Source organism: Panthera uncia, assembly GCF_023721935.1.
Source record: "Panthera uncia isolate 11264 chromosome E2 unlocalized genomic scaffold, Puncia_PCG_1.0 HiC_scaffold_19, whole genome shotgun sequence".
Taxonomy (NCBI): Eukaryota; Metazoa; Chordata; class Mammalia; order Carnivora; family Felidae; genus Panthera; species Panthera uncia.
In genome coordinates this window covers 30302044-30310973 of record NW_026057588.1, presented here as the reverse complement: position 1 = coordinate 30310973, position 8930 = coordinate 30302044, and the positions used below count along the sequence as shown (strand labels likewise).

Sequence of the window (8930 nt, the reverse complement as noted above, 5' to 3'; positions counted from 1 at the left end):
AGCTGACTTTTATCTTTAAGGGCTCCGGTGCATCCAGATGGGGGCACCGTCTCCTCCCTCTGAGTTCTGTTTCCTGGTCTGCATGTTTACAGGGTTCTTCTTGTCTCCACATCCTTCCCCCACACCACTAGGAGCTTCATGTGAACAGACAAACACCGAGTTCTAGGGCTGGGAGTCATAGGTGAAGGTTCTAGAAGCTCTTGTGAGCCTCTTTCTGTTTACCATTCCCAAGCAGATGATGCTACATGGCCTCGGCATGCCTTTGCTTGTGCCGTGACCGGTGCCTGGAATGCCTCTGTTGTGCTTGCCCATTGCACAGTGTACCCGGTGAAATCCTGCTTATCTTTGAAGCTTCACTTAAATGTTGTCATCTTCCCTCTGCGAACTTTGCTCCTGTGTCCTCATTCCTGCTCTGTGTACCCATGGCATGTGCACAGGTTTTATAGAGCTTATTTTATTGTCTATCTTATTTTATTTTATTTTTTAAAAGTAACGTCTACACCCAGTGTGGGGCTCGAACTCACAACCTTCAAATCAAGAGTCGCATCCTCTATCAGCTGAGCCCGCCAGGCACCCCCTTCGTTGCCATTTATTGCTGTGAAAAACGGTACGTTCCTCAAAGGAAACGGGCAGGCCTTATTCCCTCTCCTGTCTCCACCCCCAGCATGGTGCAGGCTTTGCACAGGACCTGACGCATAGTAGGTCTCATACGTGTTTGCGGAAGGGGTTGGTTTTGCTCTCGTGGGGTCTCGCAATTGACTGAACAGCCCAAAGACTCTTGTCACCTCGGGGTCGGAATTGGGTCTCAGGTCAAAAGGGCCCATGTGTCCGAAGATCAGGCCTCATTGCACCTGCTGGTAGTCTACTGGTGTGAAGGATGTGGCCGGTTCACTCAGGCCATGAGGGTCCTACCTCTCCCTTTGGATGACTCCTTAGGATCAGTCTGTTTAGCAACATCAGTGCTATACTTGGGGAACAGAGTGTAGTGAATCACGGAAGGCCTCCAGTGCCGCGCTCCAGAGTTTGTGGGGGCTAGGAATGTACCGTTCACTGGTCGTGCACTTCCGGTCATATCTATCCACCTCATTGTTCCCCAGCCCGTCTGTAACGTGGGAGCGATGCCGGTACGTACCCTGTAGGGTTGTCGTGGAGATTAAATGAGTCACTACACGTAAATCACGGAGCATGCTGCCTGCTCATCGTAAGCGCTACATAAGTGATGCGATTGTCATCCTTCTCAGTGGAGATTGATTGGCCTTATCTGCCTGTGTTGAGAGGGATTCTGAGGCCTCATCTGGGCTTAGCTAGAGAAAAAGTACGGTGTCTCGTGTGCAGGAGGTGGTGGTCCACATGCCAAGGATTTGCAAGTCTTGCTGTAGGCACTAGGAAACTGAGAAGTTTTCATTTTAGCAGGGCACTACAGGAGTGGTGTGGATCTGGCAGCTTCTGGACGATCCCTGGAGTTTAGTTCTAAGGAGAGGCCGAAGGAATTGCTACCTAATCCCTCTTGGTAGAAATGGCGGAGCGTGCGTGGGCAAACACGTTGAACACACATCACGCGTGCATGTAACACCCAAGAAGACGGAGGCAACAACCTCAATGGGTGTGACTCGTGCTTTTGTGTCTTCTCCGTGCCCTGGGCCAAACTTTTCTGTGGCGAAGTAAAGGGTTAAGAGTCTAGAGAGGCTCCTGGGCCCATTTTGCATATGAGCATTTCCATGTTAATAGGACATTTAAAGGGAAAATGCTCTCTGTCAATTGATTGTATAAATATTTTATCCGGCGTAAGTGGCAGCAATGACGGTCTCTAGAAGACTTTCCCTGCGAGCGGTGTGAAGGATAAAATTAGGGCGTTATTGTGGAAGAAATAGGACACAACGGGGAGTTACAAACACTTGATCCAAAGTGTAAAAAATGGTCCCCTCGCCTCGGTGCAGCCTGGAGCCTGGGCCGATTAAATCCATAATGGAATGAGTAAGTTTGGGCCGCATAAATTTGTCTCCCTTCCCCAGGAATCCTGCCCGCCGCCCGGCTAGATTAATGGCCAGGAGCCCCGCACATAATGAAGTGCGCTACCCTGGCACCCGTTCATGAATTTATTATGGTGTCCACAATTGGGCTGGATGGTGGAGACATCTTTATAAATCCTGCATTTAGCGCTGCCGAGATGAGCACTTCACTCCTAATGGCGAGCCTGATTTATCACCAGGGGCCTTGCTCCTCAGCCAGGCCCCCTCCTCAGCACTTCTCGAAGGAAATACAGGTCATCTTGCTGATGGAAATGAAATGTGAAGGTAATTAGAGGAAGCCAAATGGAGATGGGAGAGGGGGCACGATGGACATTTTAAATATGTTGGTCATCTTTTTCCTCCGAGCAATTATATCAGGCTGATTTATTTTTACAGTTTATAATCACTTAACTACCTGTGGCTAGGGATTTTTTTCTTTAACCTTAAGCTTTGGACCAAGAGACGGGCTTTTGATTTCTCTTTTTTAGGATGGCATGAGGGGAGCTCATGTCGAGGGCCTTAGGCTCTGAGTTCCCGTGCATTCTCACAGCCCCTGCGGCTGGCAGCTGGGAGAGGTCCTGGTCAGTCCCTCTCTCTGGGCCGTCCGAGTTGTATGTGGCCCCATACAGGACCCATCTCCACGGGAGGACGTACTCTTCCCAGAAGGTCACAGGGGCTGGCCCACAACAGGGGGCAGAACAGGATTAAGAGTAATGTCTGATGGGCACGGACTCCAATCCCGCCTCCTCAGCCTCCTAGCTAGCTGACGCTGTGTGTCCTACTTCATTTTTTTAAGCCGAAGTGTTTTTTTCATCCATCAAATGGGTATAATAATAGTATCCCCGTTAGGCTGTTGTGGAGATCACATGAGAAAATGCTTGCAGACTCTCAGCCTAGTGCCTAAATCGGAGTAATCGCCCAGAAATTTTAGAGCTGTGAACTCTTTGGGGCCACCACGTTATAACTTGGTCAGCCCGCATTGAATTTACAAATTATGTTTGGATACTGTGAATATAGACTTAAGGCTTTACCCTGCCACTTTGGCTTCTCTTTTAGTGGGGAGGGCTGGGCACTGAAGACAATGTCAGTACAAAGCTGCAGAAATGGGGAGAATACATACGATGGGAGCACCATGGAGGAGTCCTAAACCGCAAGAGTGATTCTAGAGGTGCCGTATCAGGGAGGGCTTCCTGGAGCAGAGGAATCTTACCTTTTCAGCATGAATTACAGCTGACCCAACACTTTCATGTGTTGGGTAACTTTACTTTTCGTAAAAAGTAACTTTACTTTTTGTAATAATCTTGGGCGATGGACAACTGACGGGCGAGGAGGTGGGGAACAGAGAGGGAATGAGGCTTGCAGGGAAGTGGCTTGTCTGCTCGTCCAGAGACAGCAGTGGATTCAGGGTTTACCAACATGGATTTGAATCTTGGCAGGGTGTAGACTTCATACCAGTTGGCGTACTCAATTCCCATCTAATATGAGTGAAATAGAACGAAGAGTTTGGTTGCGATGCACTTGCCTGGGTGACATAATGTGAAGGTGCACGTGTGTGTGAATATATATATACATGGATGTCTATCTATATCTATATCATCTATATCTATATTTATATCTAATCTCTCTAGATGCTTTTAAGATTTTTCTCTCATCTTTCAACAGTTATTTTATGGTGTGTTTTTGTCTTTAATTCTGCTTGTGGTTCACAGCACATCTTGAGTGTGTCCCCTGATATCCTTGGCAGTTTTGTCACATTCTCAGCCATTATCTTCTCAGACACTGCCTTTTCCCTTTTCTCCATCGTTCTCCTTTTCCAGACATTTTCGGACTGGATATTTTCTACCCCCATACTCTCCAGATCGTCAGTCCTCTTTTTAGCTGTGTCGAATCTGACAAATCCATGTATTAAGTTCTTAATTTTAGCTATCGTGATTTCCACCTCTAGACTTTCTGTTGGGTTTATTAAACGCAGGGAGTGTAGCTCCTTGGTTAAATTCTCTTGGATTAGAATTCTTTCTAGAAAGTTCTATTTTCTTGCACATGAGAATCACAGTCATTTTTAAGTTCACCTTGGATAACTCCAATATCTGGATTACCTGTGAGTCTGTCCAGTTGTTTTTCTTTTTTTTTTTTTTTTCATCCTGCCTCCTAGTATGTTTGGCAATTTTTCATCAAATAACTACATATTGTTTGTAAACTGTTGTAGAGGCTCTGGCTGCTGTCTTCTTTTCTTCAGGGAGTTTAGTTTCTAGGAGGCAATGAGAGTGGACTCAGGTCATCCTAACGCATATTGAGATGCCTTAAGGTTAGGTCTCAGCCTCTCCATTGCTATTTCTTAAGCACTAGCAGATACGTGGAGGGGAAAAACGGTAGAGAACTTTAAGCTCACCTCAGTGAGTTCACTTCTCTTTGGGATCACGGTCCCTCGGGTCTCAGCTGTTTGGTATTTCTCTGAAGCCCTTCAAACAGAATTTTTAAAAATGCTTAGCCAGTTTTTCTAGTCACTCTCATGGCAGGGTGACCTCCTACAAGCTCACAGCCAAGAGTAGAGGTCTGGCATATATTAGTCCTAATTTTGCAGTTTTTTTTTTCATATTTTGGTGCCTATAATTTTTATTCTTGTCTAAACTTATTTTTATAGGCTCTTTATAAGCTCATAGGTCCTGTATTCTTCAACTTACCAGCTGAACAAGATTGATAGTGATAATAACAATAAGTAATGTTTATTTAGTGCCTGTTATGTGCCAGAAATGATTCTAAATGCTTTTAAAAAAAACTATTTTTTTAGTGTTTTATTTATTTTTGACAGAGAGAGAGAGAGAGAGACAGAGACAGAGCATGAGTGGGACAGGGGCCGAGAGAAAAGGAGACACAGAATCCAAAGCAGGTTCCAGGCTCCGAGCTGTCAGCACAGAGCCCGACACGGGGCTCGAACTCACGGACCTCGAGATCAAGACCTGAGCCGAAGTTGGACGCTCAACCTACTGAGCCATCCGGGAGCCCCTTTTCTAACCGCTTTTATGCAGATTAAGTTATTGGGGTGTCATTAACCCCATTTTACAGATGAATCCTGAGGCACAGGGAGGATGGCAGCTGGCCTCCAAGATGGCCCCAAATGCTCCTTGGCTCCCGGTTGGGGGGTCGCCCCCCACGGTGTACCAGGCTTCGTCCGTCTGGCCAGTGAACTGTGCCAGAGGTGATGATATGTCACTGCCGAGATTAGGTTGTAAAAGGCTCTGTGGTTTCCGTCTGGATTGTTTGCTCACATCCTTTATTTCTTACGTAGGACTTGTTCTCCCTCAGACCCCTTTGCTTTCAGAGAAGCCATCTGCCATGTCACACGTAGTCCTATTTTACAGGGAGGCTCATGTGACCAGGAAAGCCTCCCGCCAACATCTAAGGGAGTACTCTCGGAAGCCCACACAGTAGCCCCAGTCAAACCTTCAGATGCCTGCGGCCCTGGCCGACAGCATGACCCTGGGCCGGAACCCCCAGCCAAGCCACTGCTGGCTTCCTGACTCTCAGAAACTGTGTGGCACAAAGCGTGTTTCTGATCTTCTGCTGTTGGATTTGGGGGGGGTCCTTTGTCAGGCAGCGGTGGGTAATTAATCCAGAATCCAGAGAGGTTTAAAAATGTTGACATGGACAGTACGGGGATGAGTATGGGGATTAATCGGGCAAAGCATTAAACTCTGTTGTGGAAAAAAAAGATCGCAGGCTGCAAATGTAAAGTTTTTAAATTTGAAAACAAGATTCTGTCGTTTGTAAGGACTAACGTGTGGGGAGGAGGCAGAGGAGAGCTCATCAGCAGGAAGGAGGCTGGGGACTTTCTCGTCCCCGGTGCTAACACATCAGACTTTTTCTTACAGGAAGACAACCTAAGACCTAGTGAGAGTGAGCGTTTCCTGACAGCTGACAGAACGGAAACCTCAGTCCTATGACTGTAAGAAACTTCTTTCCATGAACAACCTGGATGAAGATACCAAACCAAGCTGCGGCGGACCCCCTGGCTGCAGCCTCGTGAGCCCTCTGAGCATGGAACTCAACAAGGCTCGATTCAGATTTCAGAGCCCTGGAAGCTGCGTGATAATAAATCTACGTCGTTTTATGTTTGTGGCGAGTGCTAGGCAGTTAACACTAACACCAAGTTAAAAGGCAACATTTAAGGAGCACCTGGGTGGCTCCGTCGGTTAAGCGTCCCATTTCGGCTCAGCTCACGACCTCGCAGTTCGTGGGTTCGAGCCCCGCGTCGGGCTCTGTGCTGACAGCTCAGAGCCCGGAGCCTGCCTCGGATTCTGCGTCTCCTTCTCTCTCTGCCCCTCCCCTGCTCACGTTCTGTCGGTCTCTCTCAAAAAATAAACACACATTAAAAAATTAAAAAAATAAAATAAAATGCAACATTTAAGTTTTAAAAGTCAAACAAGGATTACAGTAAAGGTTCTTTGGATGGACTCCCTCCCCCGTTTGAAATTAGAAATGATGGCTGACTGTGACAAGTTTTATTTTACTCTCACATCCAGCCTCAACCTGAATATTGTTGAGAGCCAGGGAGATCCAGATTTCCTCAGATAAGCCGTTATTAATCACTCAATTTGCAAATCCTGGGTGCTCTTCAATTATTCAGAGCTAGAAGGAGAAGCTTAACTTCGGGGCCTGTCCCAGAGCGATTTTGCTGGTCAGTCCAAGTTAATGATTTGGTGGTCCTGGGTGTATTAAATTTGGTATCCAGCATCTGGAGAGTTGCAGGGATTAAAAAAAAAAAAATTGCTTTTAAAAATAACGAGAACTATGGGTTTTTTTTTAATTTTTTAAAACATTTATTTATTTTTGAGACAGAAAGAGACAGAGCATGAATGGGGGGAGGGTCAGGGAGAAGGAGACACAGAATCCCAAACAGGCTCCAGGCTCCGAGCTGTCAGCACAGAGCCTGATGCGGGGCTCGAACTCAGACCATGAGATCATGACCTGAGCCGAAGTCGGCCGCTTAACCGACTGAGCCACCCAGGCGCTCCTGAGAACTATGTTTTAAAAAGAATTATAAGTGGAATATTTGGGAAATCTCTGAAGGACTTTGATCAGATTCAGGGCTCCAGAAGACACAGGAAAAATCCCAGACTTGGCAATTTCCCCAAGGACTTTCTAGCTGTGCTTTTTATTGATCTGTAATTACTTTAGTTAGAGTGTCTTACCTCTTCCTTCACACTACCTTAGAAGGTCATTAGGTCACAAGTGTTTCCACACACAGGGACGCACACACCCACGTATGTACGTGAGTGTATATATATCTATGACATTATATATGTATGTACATATATGAAGCATTATGTATGCATATATATGAGGCAGTGTGTGTGTGTGTGTGGCATTACCTATACCTATGTATATTCTGAAAGGGAGCCAAGGTCTGAGTAGGGGGTTGGAGCTAAGGGCACCGGTGGGCACAGGCTGATGTGTGCCTATATGCATAATAAGTGGAGAACAAATACACGACTATTTGAGAACGTACTACTTACTGTATTCAAGTTTACCGTGCTCCTCTGCTGACTTTTCATTGTGTATTCAGTGGACACGATCTCACCGAGGAGGCCAAAGATTTTGATATCCGTTAAGGCTGCTTCGGCAATCTGATTCCGGTTGTGCAAAAATATGCAGTCTCAGAACGATCTAGAACGTGGTTTTCAACTCAGCAATACCGACACTTGGGGGCCGACAATGTCCGGTGCATTAGAGATGTTCTGTAGCATGCCTGGCCGCTACCCACAAGATTCCAGTAGCACCTCCCCAAGCCCGCTCCAGGCCATGACAATCACAACTGTCCCCTGGGGGACAAACCAGGCAGCTGGGAACCTCTATTCTAGAAGAATCCAAGCTTCGGGCTTAGAGCAGCTGTTTTGGCCCAAACAGTTTTTCTTCTTCTTGGGCTCCTCCCATCCGGCACTCGGTATTGGGGATCTTCAGTCCTCCACAGCAGGAAAATTTTAGAAAGCTCTAGACTATAGTAGACACATTCTGGAAATTAGAACTTTCCCCAAATCCCAGGTTCAGAATCGGGGAAACAGAGACCCAGAGAGGAGAAGGAGCTTACACATGGGCCCTCAGAGAGCCAGGAACTGGGTGCCAACCGTTCCCTAGTTGGCAAGGTACCTTATCTTCTCTGTCTCTCCATCTCTGAGTCTCTGTCTCACACACGCACACCCGTCCTCTTTTCCCGTCCGACCCCGGCAGTTTGCATGGATTAGGGCTAACACAAATTCAAGGCAAGAAAGGAGGCGCTGTTCCACTGACTAATCAAATACACATAAAAGCTCCTTCTGAACTATAATTACGTTTGTTCGCTCCTTGGGTTGATTTATTTTTTATTTTAATTGTCAGCCCTGCTCCACCATGATGCTAATAGAAATGTTATTGCAGCCAATATGCGCTAAAATGATGTCTAAAGATTATTAATGAAAGCAATAAGAAGGTGTCTTCATAATAAGTCAGCATTAACGGAGTAATTCATTTTACCTGATGTAATTGGATTGTAGCATCTCAATAGCCTGGGACTTCCTCCTAATTGGGATTAGCTACAGCTTCCTCCTTTTAGGAGAACATTTAACTCTTCCTTTTCTACTTTCCAGTTTTTTATGAAGTCATTAAATGTGAACCGTTGGGCATTTCGGGAAAGGGAGCCAAGATCTGAGTAGACGCGGGGTGGTGAGGGGAAGGGGCGGAGCCTAGGTCACCGAGGGCCCCAGGCCGGGAGAGTCAGTCCTGCCCTCCTCCCTTCCTTCGCCTGTCCTCCCTGCCAGCCCCTCCTCCTCCCTCCTCCCCATGCTCAGCTTCCTCAGCCCCGCCTCTTCCTGTTCACCAACCCTTCCGATTCTTCGGGAAGGAGTCTGGGATCTTAGCGTGGAAGTGAGACCAAAACCATGCTATGTG

At 46.8% G+C, this 8930-nt stretch overlaps 1 long non-coding RNA gene across 1 annotated transcript; it reads left to right on the top strand.

Moving 5' to 3' along the window:
- The first annotated feature begins 224 nt into the window (after window positions 1-224).
- Window positions 225-6121, top strand: LOC125915113 (uncharacterized). Its single transcript, XR_007455573.1, has 2 exons — window positions 225-607; window positions 5879-6121. It is a non-coding gene; the product is annotated as an uncharacterized LOC125915113 (long non-coding RNA).
- Window positions 6122-8930: the final 2809 nt, after the last annotated feature.